Source organism: Schistocerca americana, chromosome 3 (genome assembly GCF_021461395.2).
Source record: "Schistocerca americana isolate TAMUIC-IGC-003095 chromosome 3, iqSchAmer2.1, whole genome shotgun sequence".
Classification (NCBI taxonomy): Eukaryota; Metazoa; Arthropoda; class Insecta; order Orthoptera; family Acrididae; genus Schistocerca; species Schistocerca americana.
This window is the reverse complement of record NC_060121.1, coordinates 565,941,225-565,955,104: the sequence shown is the minus strand read 5'-3', so window position 1 is coordinate 565,955,104 and position 13,880 is coordinate 565,941,225. Positions and strand designations below refer to the sequence as shown.

General features: G+C 41.8%; 1 protein-coding gene across 4 annotated transcripts in view; it reads left to right on the top strand.

The window, feature by feature from the left end:
• The window catches only part of LOC124605431 (cytochrome P450 9e2-like), a 121,604-nt gene that overhangs the window by 22,116 nt on the left and 85,608 nt on the right, over positions 1 to 13,880 (top strand). The window lies entirely within an intron of this gene.

Sequence of the window (13,880 nt, the reverse complement as noted above, 5' to 3'; positions counted from 1 at the left end):
AGCTACTGTCATGGAAGGGGGGGTAGAGAGAGGGAGAGGGAGGGGGGGGGGGGAGAGGGAGAGGGGGGAGGGGGGGGAGAGGGAGATTGGGGGGGGGGGAGATGAAATGATGATGATGATGATTGGGTTGTGGGGTGCTCAACTGTGCGGTCATCAGTGCCCATACAAAGTCCCAATTTTTTAACACTCCAGTGTTGTATGCAGTCCAGTCTAGCCACTATCACGAATAATGATGATCTCGTCAGAGATTGTACTAGGTATCATCATGACTGTCAAGCCTGGAATGGGCAAGACACATGACCTTTGTAGTTGATCATGGCCACACTGTGTGTGTCCAGGGCATATGAGGGATTCCAGTTTTGAGATTGTGGAGGCACTTGGCTTTCCATGTGCCAATGTGTCACTATTGTACCAGGAGTACCTTTGTTCAGGGAAAACTGCTGCTGCCAGCCAACTGCTGTGGACAACAATATGTTGATGGCAGGGTTGCTGTCCACTGTCAAGGATTGTAACAGCAGGTAAATGGACAAGGATACAGAGAAACACTTGCCAGTGCAGTGCTGGACAACAATAGCCAGTGATCAGTAATACCATTCAGTATGAGCTCATCTCTGTGGTGTATGTAAGGGTATGTTGCAAAACACAGGAGGCGATGCATTCCACCTACCAACAGAGAATTGTTCAGCCGTGCTATGGAGGTATCCTCATGAGGTTGATTTTTATATGATATGAAGTGGGAAACCTGAATGACTGCCATTGTTTCTTACTATCAAATAATCAGGAACCAACTGTCTAGTAATATGAATCATTCTGTTAATCTAAAGCAGCCTGTAGATGACCTGTCCTTTCAGCAAGGTAATGCAGCATATCATCTCCACTGAACTGTGTCAGAATAGTGTGAGGAACATAGCAGAAACACGAGGTTGCTTGTGTGATACCACAAAACATCCGACTCACACCTACTGAGCACATGTTGGATGCAGTCAGTTGAGATATGTGCCTCAAAGGCCAGCTCCAACTAATTTCTGTGAGTTGTAGGCAGCAGTTGAGTAGTCGTAAACCAGGATGGTTTTCAAATTCCTTTGATGTATCATACTACAAAATACACTGAAATGACAAAAAGTACTGGGTAGGCTATGTTTCGGTGTGTGCAATGAATCTGAAACAGGAGCATATCTGTGTGATGATTTTAAGGTAGAATAGAATCAAAATTGTGCATAAACAGATGGTGGAAGCATTGCAACAGCCCAACCAAAAGACCCACAGTTAACGAGTGTGACAACATAAAGGGATTGTGCGTCAAAAGCTGGTTTTTCAGAACAAGTACAGTGGGGATGTAATTATTTGTACCTCAGTTATATGGCTTCATGATCATCTGGATTGTCAGCCGTGAGCAAATATCTTCGGAGATTAGTCCAAGGATGCGTGGACATGTCGTGTTGGCACTACCCACAGAAAGCTGACAGATTCATCGTTCCCTATAGAGGATTCTGCATGAAATCCTGAAAAAGATTGTTGTCCTTGGTGCTTCTACCATTATTAGACAGCCATGTTCAATTTTATAGAACAGTGGTTGGTAGTGGAACAGTTGCCAGTAAATTTTGTTTCAGCTTGCTCAGCCTACTGGGTAGGCTATGTTTCGGTGTGTGCAATGAATCTGAAACAGGAGCATATCTGTGTGTTGATTTTAAGGTAGAATAGAATCAAAATTGGTCTTTGGAACATTTGTAACCAGATTTTGTTGACTCTTCACTTTCCAAAGCAGCAATTTGTCACTTGAAAAAAGTTGTATTTCAGATCCACAAAGAATGAATGATGAAATAAACATTAGTTAGTTACTTTTTTTGATCATCAGATCATTTTCAGATATCTTAATTATTTACAGCAACATTTGGTTGTTTCTGTGGTGTCAAATGAAATATAAATGATCCTGTGTCGCTGATGCTAATACTAAAATGCATCAAACTGTTAACAGTTTACTACTAATGGTAGTGATGCACGAGAGTTTTTATTTTATTTGATTACACAGTAATAATATTGCCATATCAGTTGTTGCAAATGATTTTAATACCTGAAGGCATCAGATGACTGAAACTGGTAGTTAATAAAGATTTATTTCATCAAAAGCTGTTGTTGGTTATTAAACATGACTTTTTAAAAATACACTCCTGGAAATTGAAATAAGAACACCGTGAATTCATTGTCCCAGGAAGGGGAAACTTTATTGACACATTCCTGGGGTCAGATACATCACATGATCACACTGACAAAACCACAGGCACATAGACACAGGCAACAGAGCATGCACAATGTCGGCACTAGTACAGTGTATATCACCTTTCGCAGCAATGCAGGCTGCTATTCTCCCATGGAGACGATCGTAGAGATGCTGGATGTAGTCCTGTGGAACGGCTTGCCATGCCATTTCCACCTGGCGCCTCAGTTGGACCAGCGTTCATGCTGGACGTGCAGACCGCGTGAGACGACGCTTCATCCAGTCCCAAACATGCTCAATGGGCGACAGATCCGGAGATCTTGCTGGCCAGGGTAGTTGACTTACACCTTCTAGAGCACGTTGGGTGGCACGGGATACATGCAGACGTGCATTGTCCTGTTGGAACAGCAAGTTCCTTTGCCGGTCTAGGAATGGTAGAACGATGGGTTCGATGACGGTTTGGATGTACCGTGCACTATTCAGTGTCCCCTCGACGATCACCAGTGGTGTACGGCCAGTGTAGGAGATCGCTCCCCACACCATGATGCCGGGTGTTGGCCCTGTGTGCCTCGGTCGTATGCAGTCCTGATTGTGGCGCTCACCTGCACGGCGCCAAACACGCATACGACCATCATTGGCACCAAGGCAGAAGCGACTCTCATCGCTGAAGACGACACGTCTCCATTCGTCCCTCCATTCACGCCTGTCGCGACACCACTGGAGGCGGGCTGCACGATGTTGGGGCGTGAGCGGAAGACGGCCTAACGGTGTGCGGGACCGTAGCCCAGCTTCATGGAGACGGTTGCGAATGGTCCTCGCCGATACCCCAGGAGCAACAGTGTCCCTAATTTGCTGGGAAGTGGCGGTGCGGTCCCCTACGGCACTGCGTAGGATCCTACGGTCTTGGCGTGCATCCGTGCGTCGCTGCGGTCCGGTCCCAGGTCGACGGGCACGTGCACCTTCCGCCGACCACTGGCGACAACATCGATGTACTGTGGAGACCTCACGCCCCACGTGTTGAGCAATTCGGCGGTACGTCCACCCGGCCTCCCGCATGCCCACTATACGCCCTCGCTCAAAGTCAGTCAACTGCACATACGGTTCACGTCCACGCTGTTGCGGCATGCTACCAGTGTTAAAGACTGCGATGGAGCTCCGTATGCCACGGCAAACTGGCTGACACTGACGGCGGCGGTGCACAAATGCTGCGCAGCTAGCGCCATTCGACGGCCAACACCGCGGTTCCTGGTGTGTCCGCTGTGCCGTGCGTGTGATCATTGCTTGTACAGCCCTCTTGCAGTGTCCGGAGCAAGTATGGTGGGTCTGACACACCGGTGTCAATGTGTTCTTTTTTCCATTTCCAGGAGTGTATGTATGCTCAGTGGTGCTTGACCTGAACAAAGTGTGCCATTGTTCATTGAGTTCACACGTGAGAAATATTGTGTTTAGGTTGGACTAAGTCGAGGCCAACATAGCTGAAGAAAACTTCACCTGTCAACAAATTGAATCCAATCTTGGATTGGTTTATAAGACCTTGCATGAGAGAGCCTCTGTTTGAGGAGTCACATTCCAGAACCATCTTACCTGTAAGTCTGGTCCAACTTGGTATGAATTCTTCCTATTGGTGAAAGTAAAAGCTACCATCTGTAGTACTCAATTTGTGTTTCATGAAATCTCTGTATATTTTATATACCCAAAAGGAGAAGTCTATCTCAAAGCCTTCACCAAGTGGTTGGAACAGATACTGCAGTGCATAAAACATTAGGAAGAGTACTTTGCCAATAAGCAGAGTATGAGTTTTAAAAGACGATCGTTAAGATAGGTGTCAAAACTTCTAGAGTTGCCGTTATTTATAAATGTTTGTTGACCAGATCTTATAATGTACAAGGGCGTGCTGAAACTTAATGATTCTGATTTTTTTATGTGAAGACTGTTGAAGCTTTTAAAATAAAAGGAATGTTTTTAACATTCAGCATCTTTATTCTTCATGTCTACATGTCTACATATTTACAGCCCTCCGTCATTAAAGTTCTCCGCATTGTAGCATATAACATGGTGGTGTGTAATGTAACTATGTTGGTGCGTTTGAGGCAACATGCTGTGATCTAATTTCTAATTCAGTGCTCATCCACATATGGAGCATCCTCTCCTTCAGCATGACAATGCCAACCACACGTGAGTGCTGTTACATCTGCAACAACCCAAAGCTTAAGGTTCACTGTCATTGATCATCCTGCACACAGTCCTGACTTGGCCACATATGATTTTCGTCTGTTTCCAAAACCTAAAGAACACCTTCAAGGATTTCACTGTAATAGTGAAGAAGTGGTGCAAGCAGAGGTGAGGTTGTGGCTTCACCAACAAAACTTTCTGTAGTGACAGTATCGATGAAATGGGCTCTCATTGGGAAAAATGTGTTCATCGCCAGCATTACTATGAGGATGACTATGTTGAGAAATAAATATATAGACACTAAGAATAAGGATGCAGAAGGCTAGTAATGTCTGTTTTATTTAAAAAGCTTCAAGAGTTTCACATAAAAAAAAATTGACATTACTTTTCAGCATGCTCTCATATAAACTATTTAATATTAGAACATGCATAGAAATAGCCTTATTGTCCATGTATTTTAACTAAAAGCGTTCAGCGACTGACATACTCAACTCTTTCAGCATATTCAAAATCATAAGAAAGGCGTTTTTCGCTGTGATGGATTTTTCTCACGAAATTCTGGTCATCAACTTTGTCCTCCGAATGCGAAAATATTTTGTTGACACCGACCTACATAGGGAGGAACAGTCACTATGATAAAATAAGGGAAATCAGAGCTCATACAGAAATATATAGGTGTTCATTCTTTCCGCATGCTATACGAGATTGGAATAATAGAGAACTGTGAAGGTGGTTCGATGAACCGTCTGCCAGGAACTTGAATGTGATTTACAGAGTATCCATGTAGATGTAGATAAGTCTTAATATTAAAAACAATTATAGGGAAAGAATCAAACAGGTTTTGTAAGTTTACTAATTACTAACTTGCTAGATTTAATTAATAAAAAGAGGGACTGTAAAACAATATCAGATTAACAAAGTGTTAGAATTATGTTGAAACAGAAAATGATAAAAATAGTACAGGTTGAGTCTTGGTCATCTTGTGAAAGTACATCAACTGCATTTCTGACAAATTTATTTTTAAACATCTATGTCATTAGCAGCAGTTTGGATGCAAGATTGAAGGACTAGATTCAATGAAGGGTACCTTCAAGTCACTCAAAGGTCTTTTTGCAGTTCTTATACAACATGGCATGCAGTGGATTTTTAAGTTGGGAAAGAATGTCGCCCCTTTCAGAAGCAAAATGGCTGCAGTTGATAAGCAAATATGATGTGAAAAGTGGTTTCTTTGCTCATCAGAGATTTCTGGGCCAGCCTACCCCTCATAGTCCATATATGTGGCAGGGGGAGGTTGGGGGGGGGGGTTAAATGGAAACCTTAAATATGGTTTTTTAATTGAACAAAAGTGGAACACAGGTGTATCATTTTTTGACGCAATCTCCATGTCATTTAATACACTTCCCCCAGTGTATTGGAAGTGCATGGATTCCTGTGGGGGGAGGGGGGGGGCAGGGGAGAGGGGGAATTTATTCATGTGTGCAGCCACTTGTGCATTACCTGATGCAGCACTTTTTCATTGGACTGCAATTTCTGTCCTCCCATTGCCTCTTTGAGCTGCCCAAACATGTGGTGCGAGGTCTGGTGGGTATGGCAGATGTAGCAGAGTATCAACATGTGGGTCATTGATGGTTTGCTAGTGTTGCATGGACGACATGAAGCCAAACATTGTCATTTTTCAAAATTACATCTGCAATGAGGAGTCCATGTCGCTGAAACCTAATTCCAGGCTGAAGCTGATTTTTAAACATACTGGAATACAGTGCTCTAGTGGTGGTGTCTCCTATACTTGTGTAGTGTTCCAAGACTTCACCTTGCTCATCCAAAAGAGAGTCAGTAAAACCTTCCCTGCAGATGGCTGCATCCAGAACTTCAGGGGTTTTGATAATGAGGAATGGTGCTGCTACTTGCTTGCTTTCTTGTTTTGGGTTGGTGGTAGTGTACCACAGTTTTGTCTCCTGTAATGATTCTCATGAAGAAGCCATCACCTTCTGCTTCAAAGTGCTGCAAAAGCTCTTCACAGATGTAATGTGTTGCTCTTTCAATTCTGGAGTGAGCTGCTGTTGCACCCATATTGCAGACACTTTGCAAAACTAAGCATTTGATGAATGATGTAATGTGCTGAGCCATGATTAATGTTCATATTTCTGGCTGTTCCATCAACTGTTGCATAATGATTTTATATCACAATGGCTTCAACTGCTGCAGTAAGACTCTGGTGTCACAACACAGTATGCCTGATCCTGATCTGAGCATCTGTCACAGAAGTCATGCCACTTTCAAACTTTCTGCTCCACTCAAACACTTGCTGCAATGATAGACATACATCAACATACTGGGCCTTCATTCGCCAATGGATTTTAATAGATTTCTACCTTCACTGCTCAGGAAATATATGACAGAATGCTATTCCACCCTGGTGCATGTCACAAACAGGGCAGCCATTTTGAACTGGTTTGCGGCCATGTTTCACTAGTCTGTGTATAGTATGTTGCTTCCTGTAGGGCATTCCTTACATAATTGGTAACAATACTGCCAACTTACAGAACAGTGGTACAAAATGTTCATTTTTAATTACACTTTTAAGGTTTTTCACCTGAATCTCCCTCATACATTGTAACAATCTGCTGCAGAATGGTTTGATAAGTTGACAAAAATTTTAATTTAGTATTATGTTTCAAAATAGTTAAAGAAGTGTTTTACAAATACTGACATCATTAGTAGCACGTCTTAGCTGGATCTTTCTTTGTAGTTGTGTGATTGGTAAAAACTTGATTCGCTGCAGTTCAAAATAAAATTTGTTCATCATGTGTGTAGGATGTTGGATAAGGACTCTATTGAAGGAAAAAAAATGCACTTTACAATCTGTGTTATAACTTTTCATAAAATACATCAATTATAACTAATGAACTTGTATTGCAAGGTGCTCTGACAAACAATGACTTCCTTGTACTATCTCCAGCCATACTAGCACACTTGAGCTGAGACACCCTGTTACTTATAACAAGGCATGCTGTTACTTATAACAAATAATGATGGCAAGTTATTACAAACATTATTACATTTAAAAATTTAATTAAACACAGTAGCAAATTTTTACATGAAATTAATTGTGTTACAAATCAGTAAACAATATAAGCAGACCACACAGATTATTTACTCAAAATCATGAAGTATTTGATGTTTACATCAGAAAAACTGAAAAATTTACAATTACAACAATATTTTAAAAGTTATCTCTAATTACAGATGCAAATACTGATTTACTACCATTTGTGTCATTTCATATCATAATTCTGTTATTTCTAGTGTAAAAATTTTTGTCGCAAATTATTTTGAAGCAGAAAATACAAATATGTATTTGACACATTTGATTTTAATCCTTATATTTTTGGCTAAACATTATCTGAATAATAATACATTCTGTCAATTCATAATTAAACTTCATGTGTAAATGGAGAGAAACACAAACTTTTGTATTTGATGGTAAAATAAAATGTGAACTGTGTGCATCCTAGGTAAGGGATCACTCTCTTCATTACGGCGTATCCTGGTCTGCCTCATTACAACCTCCATTAATGATTTTAATGTGTGAGTGATAAAGTTCAGTTTAAGAAGCAACCTCAATAAAGATTTTCAAAATCTAAATTTTTAATTTACTCTGTAAGATGTAATTCAACTTCAACAGAAAATAATTTTAAATCTGACAAGTATTGTATTGGTGTTTTTGAATTGTGATCTGGTGCCCCCCTTACACTCATGATTGTTTCTGCTCCATTAGCAAATAACTGAGGGATTTTTAAGTTATACTAAAGGGCATTTCCTAGCCCTGTGTAAAAGCCTCACAGAGAGATCTGGTAATAACGTTACACTAAAGCTGTCATCAGTGTGAACATTAGTTCCAACACCAGTTATTTCCTGGTGTAGTCCAATTGGAGATCACGTGCCCTTGCCTTCCTTTGACTTTTTAGGTGACTGACAGAGCCATCATAGTGCAACAAGGCAGCTCCAGATACAAAAATCATTGCTAGTGGTGGAAGAAAAAGGAAAAAGTGACTGGAAAATATCCTAGGATTGATGAGGTTTCCTGGCCCTATGTATACTCAGTTTAACTGTTCTGTTCATATTTTCATGGCCATTTAACTAGTTGTTCAATATCGTCATTGGAGAATGTTTTCATTACCGCAGCAGTGAAAGTCCACAACTGAACATCTCCTAGGAGATGACTTAATGTGTGATTGTGAGGCGGGCTGGATATCCCTTCATTACTCATCCAAAACGAACTGCAGTTTTCACTCATTGAACAGTAGACAGTCAATTTACACTTGGATATCAGATCCTTGATCATAGTACAGAATATATAATATATACACGGGTCTGAAGATTACATTTTGAATAGACTTCCAGAATAAAATTGGAAATGTGACTGGCTAATTTCAAATGAAACAAAAATACTACTTGTGGCGTCTCCTCCTATTTTGTAGAGGACATCATCACAGTAGTTCATGAGCTTTCACTTATGTTTTCTTTTTAATTTTTTTATTGTTACAAATGAGGAGGAAATTGGAGAGACAGGGAGAGTCGAAATCTGCGGCCACTTTTAACTGCTGTCAGTCAATCCTTTGGATGTTCGCTGTAGAAGAAGAAGAAGAAGAAGAAGAAGAAAAAGAAGAATTTACAAATCTCATATTTCATGTTTTTAACTTTTTCTTAGTATTCTGAGATATTGTCGCAGAAGAAGCTGAGTAGTATCGTGGTGTAGTGGTTATCATACTAAACTGTTGAATGGAGGGTCGTGAGTTTAAAACTCACCTGGACTGTACCATTTTAACTTCTATATTCAGTTTGAGTACATTCTAGAAGTATCCACAAATGTCAAGAATCATTGTACTGGAATGTTCTGTAGCTGTATGTGTTCTGGCCGGAGGCAGTTCGCTCCGCACTCTTGTATGTGCAAGTGCTGAATAAACCTACATTAACTGAAGTTAGTGTTTTTCATTCATCTAATTACACCTTCTTCTACATGACATTGTTCTGGTGGAGCCGCTGGATATTGGAACTTGTGATAGCGCACATCATCGACAACACAGTGGCTCCCATTAGGGCACGACAGAACCGCCATTTATGTGGCAAGAAACCTGAGTCTGAGCCATATTCAACAGATCGCAATCTACTGCAGACAGAAGAAGAAGAGGACGTTATGATGACAGCAACTGTGTGCCATCACATGAGACATCCTTCCGGGTTCTCTCATGACGATGGCCAAGATCCAAACAAGTGGCTGAAGGTATATGAGCATATAGCCAAATTTAACAAATGGGATGACACTGTGTTGTTCGTTAACATATTTTTCTACTTGTAGGGCACTGCCAAGCAATGGTATGAGAACAACGAAGAGAAGTTCACAAGCTGGGAAGTATTCCAGGCGGAACTGCGCAAGTATTTCAGCAACACACAACAACAGAAGTGCAAGGCTGAAGATAAATTAAAGTGCAGGGCACAGCGTCCAGAAAAAACTACAGCATCCAACATTCAAGACGTCTTGGAGCTGTGTAAAATAGTGGATCCTAGAATGGAGGAGGAAAATAAGGTTGGACATCTCATGAAGGGTATTGCTGAGGACATGTATCAAGCCATACTTCTGAAGGAGGTTTTGACGGCAGATGACTTCATAAAATGGTGCCGGTATATTGAGACAATGCATCAGAAAAGAATTACATGCAAAAAGTTTGAATGGCTTCCAAATGTCATATCGATGTTTGTGATGGAGAAAGCAACTGATTTAACAAGAGTTCTTCGTCGGATAGTGAGAGAGGAAGTTCAGAGGGCACTTGGATTGCACAGTGGGCAAAAAACTGAGACGCTCCAAGAGATCATAAGGGAGGAAGTGGAACAGGCATTGGACCCAATCTCTCGTCCTTCATTAACCTTTAAAACTGTGAAAAAGTCGAGACCCAGGTGGAGTTATGTTCCTACAATGCTGCATGAGGAACCTGTTTGGACACCAAGGAAGACTGACATCTGGAGGACTCAGGATAACCAACCAGTATGTTTCCACTGCGGATGACAGGGGCATGTGGTGTGCTATTGTCGAGAAAGGCAGTGGATATTTGATGATGCCCGCGCCAGAAGACAGGAGACCGATCTTAGCCGATGCCAACTCCAGGACGATGAAGAGGAATAAGATGTGGGTGCAGGATGATGAAGGTCACCATTGCCACAAGCTAGCTGCTGGAGAGGACGCTCCCTAACACGCCAATCAAGGTCTCCATCACCGTTTAGAAGCTTCAGCTGATCCCCTAGCCGCCGCAACCTGGAAACTAAAGGGTGCAATCTTCCTTGGAGGTGAGGCCATCGATCACTACAAAAATGTAGGGAAAAAAAATGGTAGGAAACTATGTCGATATCCTCATGGATGGCCGACTTGGCCCAAGCTCTTGTAGGCTCTGGAGCATCATATTCAGTCATTTCAGAGAAGTACTGTCGCCAGTTGCAGAAGACCGTATTTGTCGACAACAAAACATCTCTGCCGAAGGCGGCTAATGGGAAATATGTAAAACCTACAGGAAGATGTACCATTCGTGTGGGTATAAGTGGCCATACACAGCCCTTAGAATTCATTGTCTTACAAGAGTTTAGACATGACGTCATTCTCAGATGGGACTTTTTGGAAGCTTCTCAGGCGATAGTGGTTGCTCGAATATTATGCTAGACCAGATGAGATATTGTGGCCAGGAAGATGCACATCTGAGTGTGTGGGGACTATGTGCTGGATGAAGTGATCATTTCTGCAATCAGCACTAGAAAGGTAACTGTCATGTGTCATGCCATGAATCAACCCATGGATCTTGTGGTATGTAGGAGAAGCATACAACTGAAGAAAAACTTTGTCATCCCAGCCTCTGTCACCTCATTTAAGAACAGATTCAGTGAATTGTGGATAGTTAATTGTTGCCGAGAACTGCAGATCCTTCCAAGATGCATGTGCGTAGCAAACACTGAGCCGTTAATTGAAGAATAGCTGAGCATCATAGAAACCTCCCATTCTGAGTCTTTAGGTGAAATTAGTGCTACTACTATGAGTTAAGATCTTCTAGCTCTACTATCACCAGATCTTACTAAGGAACAACAGAAGAAGCTACTTGCAATTCTTCAAGAGTTCTCTGAATGCTAGTTGAAGAGCAAATTAGACAAATCGACGGTGAAGAACCAGATTAGCGCTGAAGACCGTCAACCAATAAGCCAGAGAGCATACTGTGCGTCAGCAATGGAACGTCGAATAATTCGTGACGAGGTAGAGAAAATGATGAAGACTGACATCATTGAGCCTTCACAGAACCCATGGTCATCAACAGTGGTCCTTGTCAGGAAGAAGGATGGCAGTTGGCACTTTTGTGTTGATTACAGGAAGCTTCACAAGATAACTAAAAAGGATGTTTACCCTCTTCCACAAATTGACGATACACTTGATTGTCTGAAGGGGGCTAAGTTTTTCTCAACCATGGACATGTACTCGTGATACTGGCAAATCGAAGTAGATGAGGCTGATCGTGAGAAAACTGCATTCATCACTCCTGAGGGCCTGTATGAGATTAAGGTAATGCCGTTTGGTTTGTGTAATGCACCAGCAACTTTTGAATGGATGATGGATAATCTTCTATGACACCTGAAGCTCCTCAGAAACCACCTGGCTGACTCATACCAATTCCACCAGCCGAAACGCCTTTCCATTGTGTTGGGATTGGCCTCCTTGGATGATTTCCACTGTCTGCTAGTGGCAATAGATGGATTATTGTTTGCACTTATTATCTGACACACTATGCCATTACAAAAGCTGTGAAAACAGCCAAAGCATTCGAGGTAGCCAAATTCATCGTAGAAGACGGTGCCCCAAGGTCATTAATTATTCATTGAGGGAAAGTTTTTCAATTGAATCTTGTGACAGAGAGAAACTGTTGGTGCAACATTACTCATCACATGACAACTGCCTACCATCTGCAAACTAATGGGGTTACTGAATGCCTTAATAAGACCTTGGTTGACATGCTATTAGTGTTCGTCAGTGTTGACTGGAGCAACTGGGATGAGGTGCTACCTTTCGTGACGTTTGCCTACAACACTGCCAAACATGACACCACAGGATGTATGCCATTTTTCCTGGTGCATGAGTGTGAGGCGACTACGACGATGGACACTGTGTTTCCGGTACATCCTGATGACGTGGATGATGAGTACATCGGCCAGGTGTTAACCAGAGCTGAGGAAGCTCGCCAGTTAGCTGGACTCCACACGCTGCAGGCTCAAGAAAATGACCGCCGAAGTTATGACGTGAGCCACCACCCTGTTGTCTACCAGACTGGTGACCTCATCTGGATCTTCACTCCTGTTTGGAATGTTGGTCTCTCTGATAAGCTCCTCAGGCGCTACTTTGGACCTTATAAGGTTGTGACAGTTATCTGATGTTACTTGTAAATTTGAAGCTCCAGCGACAGGCAACATGCGGAAAGGTGATGAGGAGCATAGTGGCAAAAGAAGTTATAAGAAGATCACTGCCAGGGTGAGCATCAGTCATCGGGAGTTGGAGTATGTAGGACTGATGACTCATTCCTGGACCAGGAGGATGTAACACTGAGATGCTGTTCTGTTAAGGAGGGAGGAATGTTGCAGAAGAAGCAGAGTAGTACCATGGTGTAGTGGTTATGATACTAAACTGTTGAATGGAAGGTTGTGAGTTCAAAACTCACCTGGACTGTAACATTTTGATTTCTATGTTCGGTTCGAGTACATTGTAGAAGTATACACAAATGTCAAGAATCGTATTACTGGGATGTTCTGTAGCTGTATATATACTGTATGTGTTCTGATCGGAGGCAGTTTGCTTCGCGCTCTTGTATGTGCAAGTGCTGAATAAACCTTCATTAAGTGAAGTTATTGTTCGCCATTCATCTAATTACACCTTCTTCTATGTGACAATATATTTACAATGACTCACTCCGGAGCAAGTGGCTTTGGATCAGAAGGACCCAGAGAATTGGAGAGAAACCAATTAATAATAAAATGAAAGAATTACTCAGTAAATTTCACATTTATCAAGTGCTGCTCCTGTAATCACAACTTTACACTGTCATCCTGTGTGGCTGTATGCAAATATGCAGCTGTTATTGAAATATTTGACTGCTGTTGTATTAGACTCAAGAAAGAACAATGTTCCAGTCTCGTCACCAATTTAAAACAATGTTTCTGCTGTAGCAGCATATGTTTGTAAACATAAAACTCATATCACGCAGAACATTGCACTACAGAGGCTGATTCATCACTGTCAACCCATGTAAAGCAATGTTCTGTGCAATGTATTGTGAGTTTTGTATTTATGCTGCACAGATTGACAGTGTCATGTTATGACAGTAGGAATAACATTTGAAAATTGCACAGTGCCAAAATCAGCTGATCGTATGATATAAATGACAATGATTGTGTAACAGCCAAGGTGGAGAAT